General features: G+C 37.5%; 1 non-coding gene across 1 annotated transcript; it reads left to right on the forward strand.

Annotated features, from left to right (window-relative positions):
• Positions 1 to 341: 341 nt before the first annotated feature.
• Positions 342 to 448, forward strand: LOC141694531 (small nucleolar RNA R71). Its single transcript, XR_012563826.1, has one exon. It is a non-coding gene; the product is annotated as a small nucleolar RNA R71 (small nucleolar RNA).
• The last annotated feature ends 3,761 nt before the right edge of the window (positions 449 to 4,209 follow it).

The following is a 4,209-nucleotide window of genomic DNA, read 5'->3' on the forward strand; positions in this document are numbered from 1 at the left end:
ATATAGCGCATTTCTCCATCGCATGCGAACCTACACACAGCTCACAAACTCTGGTTATCTGATTAATACCATAGTTAGCCAGAGAATCGATCTTCATAGACAACGCCCTTAGTTGAGTAGTGATAGTCATAGCTGTATCCACTTCAAGAACTCATGCTACCTTTCCATGCGGCAATCTCTGAGTTGGATACTGATATTCATTAGCAGCAATCAGTTAAATTAGATCATAAGCTTCATCATAGCTCTTAGCCCATAAGGCTCCACCTGATGCTGCATCGAGCATGGGTCTGGACCGAGCTCCCAAACCATTATAAAAACAATTGATGATCATCCAATCAGGCATTCCATGATGAGGACACTTCCTAAGCATCTCCTTGTAGCGCTCCCAAGCTTCATATAAAGATTCTCCTGATTGCTGCGCAAATTGAGTAAGAGCATTCCTGATTGCAGCTGTATTTGCCATAGGGAAGAATTTAGTGAGAAACTTTTGAGAAAGATCTTCCCAAGTAGTAATCGAACCAGCTGGTAGAGAGTTTAACCTCCCTCAAAGAGAATGGGAATAGTCTCAGCTTCACAGCATCTTCAGAAACACCGTTGAACTTGAAGGTGTCGCAGATCTCAATGAAATCCCTAATGTGCATATTGGGATCTTCTGTTAGAGAACCCCCAAACTGGATTGAATTATGTACCCATTGAATTATTCCAAGGTTGATCTCAAAGGTATTCGTTGTGATAGTTGTCCTGACAATGCTAGATTGAATGTCATTGATCTTGGGTTGAGAAAAATCCATCAAGGCTTTTGTTCATGCTGCTGGATCTCCCATTGTAATGAGTACCAAAAACACAACAAGTAAACCGTGAAAGTAAAAGAGTCCGTGTCAGTAAACTTTAACGACCACTGATGACAAGCACATAAACTAAAAATTAACACCGAGTCCCCGGCAGCGGCGCCAAAAACTTGTTAGGACGTTAACACGCGCTAAGAATACATGCAAGTATACGCGTTCGCAAGTAGTATAAGATTTAGATCAAATTCGTTCCCACAGAGACTCTTTGGTTGATTTAAGAATATGCACATATACAACAATGATATGGTTATTATCTAATGCTAAGACAAATAACAAGTTGAGATTGTTTATAACTAAGAATTAAACTAACAATTATAACTAAGAGAACAAGAATGGTTGAATTAATATATATGACAAACATGGGATCCTAACTTCATTAAATACTTTATTCAATAGCCTTTTTATTCTTAACCTTAGCATGTAATGGTGATGACACTAATCAGATAACACGAAACTAGTAAACACCAACTTTTGTTGTACGAATACCTTACTACCAAGCATCCACAAAAGAGATAGAAATTGAATAGACACCAATTATGCTTAGTCCTTATATGTCTATAAGAATTGAAAACATAACGGTTTAATGCGCAAGTTATCTATCGTGATTATATAGGGCAAGTAAGATGGTTAAAATTACCTACGAATCATGCATAACAATAACACATGAACCTATGCTAGCATGGAAAGTTCTATACCTCTATATTCATTATCACTTCAATAGAGATTAAAACGCTATCTTATATGTTAGCTACGCACATAAGACGAATAAGCACAACCAATACTAGGTTATCATATAATCACCACACACTAAGGTATCAAAACAGTTTAACTAAAGAAATCCATAAATAAATCCGCTAGAATCCCACGATAATAATTAGTTCATAATCAAACTCATCATCACCATGGGTTCCAATGAAAGCATGATAATAAATAATATAAGAGTACAAGGGTTTAAAGACAAATCGAAAACAAGCATCCAAGTATCGCCTAAATCGAAGAAAACAAAAGTGTTCTTCTCTGTAGCCGTCTCGTGCTCTCTAGGTCTTCTTATTGCTCTCCCAGGTCTCCTTGTTGTTAAAAATGTCTTTTTATTGGTATATATAGGCTACATGATGACCAGAACTCTCAAAATCTTTAATTTCGACTAAAATCAGGATTCTGGTGCAGAAACCGGGCGCGGGCGCGCTTCTACAGGGTGCGGCCGCGCTGGAATAGTGTTTCAGCGGCGCGGGCGCGCTGACATTCTGGAAAAATTCTGACAATTTTTCTTTTGGCCGTATCTTGAGTTCTGCTCGTCAGAATTAGGCGATTCAATTTCCCACGCGAAACTAACGAGATTCTCTACAACTTGAGAATGGCCTAAGATTCCAATTCTGATCTATTTTCAACATATTTCTTTGAAAATCTCCTTTCTTCATTTAACTGATGCCTGAAATGCAATAACACAAAAACACATCAAAAATACCAAAAACTTGAGTCCAAAACAGCAACTTAAGCTTGTAATGAAGCGTTCCAAGTAGATATAAAATCCACTTATCAAAAAACACTCTTGTCTTATATCTTATGGAGATGGAAATGTAGGACACATTCTGGGATATGGCAACTTGATAATTGGAAAAGTAGCAATAGAGAATGTAGCTCTAGTGGAAGGACTGAAGCATAATCTTCTAAGCATTAGTTAGATCACTGACAGAGGTTATCATGTGGTGTTCTATGACTCTCACTGTGAAGTGGTTCACAACAACTCAAAGAAGATTATCTTTATGGGATATAGACATGGCAATATGTATGAAGCAAGGCTACATGAAAGTCTTAAGCTGGAAGCTACTTGCCTTATCTCTAAGGCATCAGTAGATGAAAGCTGGAATTGGCATAAGTAACTCTCACATCTCAACTTTAATTTTATCAATGAACTTGCCAAGAAGGAGCTAGTAAGAGGATTACCAAATGTGCCATACTCATCTGATGGTCTTTGTGATGTTTTCCAAAAGTCCAAACAAAGAAGAGTATCTTTCAAAAGCAAAACAGAATTCTCTATTACTGAGCCATATTATATGTTACACTTGGATCTCTTTGGACCAGTAAACATAATGTCCATCAACAAGAAAAGGTACACACTTGTAATTGTCGATGATTTCACTAGATACACTTGGGTTTATTTTCTACACAAGAAGGATGAAACTCCAGAAATTCTTCTAGATCATATAAGGTAAATTGAGAATGGATCCACCCACAAAGTGAATATTCTGAGAAGTGATAATGGCATTGAGTTCAAGAACTCAAAAATGGAGGAAGTTTGCAAGTACAAAGGCATACAACAACAATTCTCAGCTCCTAGTATAGCTCAACAATATGGTATTGTTGAGAGAAAGAACAGAACCCTGATTGAATCTGGCAGGACTCTGCTGGAAGAAGAAAAACTACCCACTTACTTCTGGGCTGAAGCAGTAAACACAACATGTTATACACAGAATATCACACTGATAAACAGACATGGTGTTACTCCTTATCAGATGCTGAAAGAAAAGAAGCCCAGTCTCAAACATCTTCATGTATTTGGATGTAAGTGATTTATTTTGAGAACTCATACTGATCAGCTAGGGATGTTTGAATTAAAAGCTGATGAAGGAAACTTTGTTGGTTATTCACCATCAAGAGCATACAGGGTTTTCAATCTGAGAATAAATACTGTAGTTATCTCCATAAATGTATCTTTTGATGATAAGAAGATTCCTGGTTTTGAAGAAAACTCTCATGAAAGTCTAATCTTTGTAAATGAAAATGCATTGTTGGAATCTGGATCAAACTCTAATGAATTGTCAAATCCTGATGATCCAAATCCTGATACTCCTTCAGATTCTGAAGATGATCATTGTACTAAAGAACCTGCACATGTTGAGGGGGAGCAACATCAAGGTTCAGCTGATGGTACTAACACTGAAGAATCAACTCAAGGTTCTTCTCAATCTGGTCATTCAGAATCCAATGCTGATTCAATATCAGATGGACATGATTCAAGTCCCAAAACTTCATTAGGAGATGACAGCACAGTTTCAGGGGGAGCCTCAAATGCATTTGATGAGGCATACAATTCAGGGGGAGCATCTAGCTCCAGAAGGACACTTTCTAGTGCCAGAAAATGGACTCAAGATCATATTCTTGATCTGATTATTGGAAATCCTGATGAAGGTGTAAAGACAAGGAGTGCAACTCAAAATGAATGTTTGTACCACAATCTACTTTCAAAAGAAGAGCCAAAGAAATTAGAAGATGCACTAAAGGATGCAGATTGGGTTATAGCTATGCAAGAAGAGTTGAATGAGTTCGAAAGAAATGAAGTTTGGAAGCTGGTGCCTAGACC

The sequence above is a fragment of the Apium graveolens genome, chromosome 10 (genome assembly GCF_009905375.1).
Source record: "Apium graveolens cultivar Ventura chromosome 10, ASM990537v1, whole genome shotgun sequence".
NCBI lineage: Eukaryota > Viridiplantae > Streptophyta > Magnoliopsida > Apiales > Apiaceae > Apium > Apium graveolens.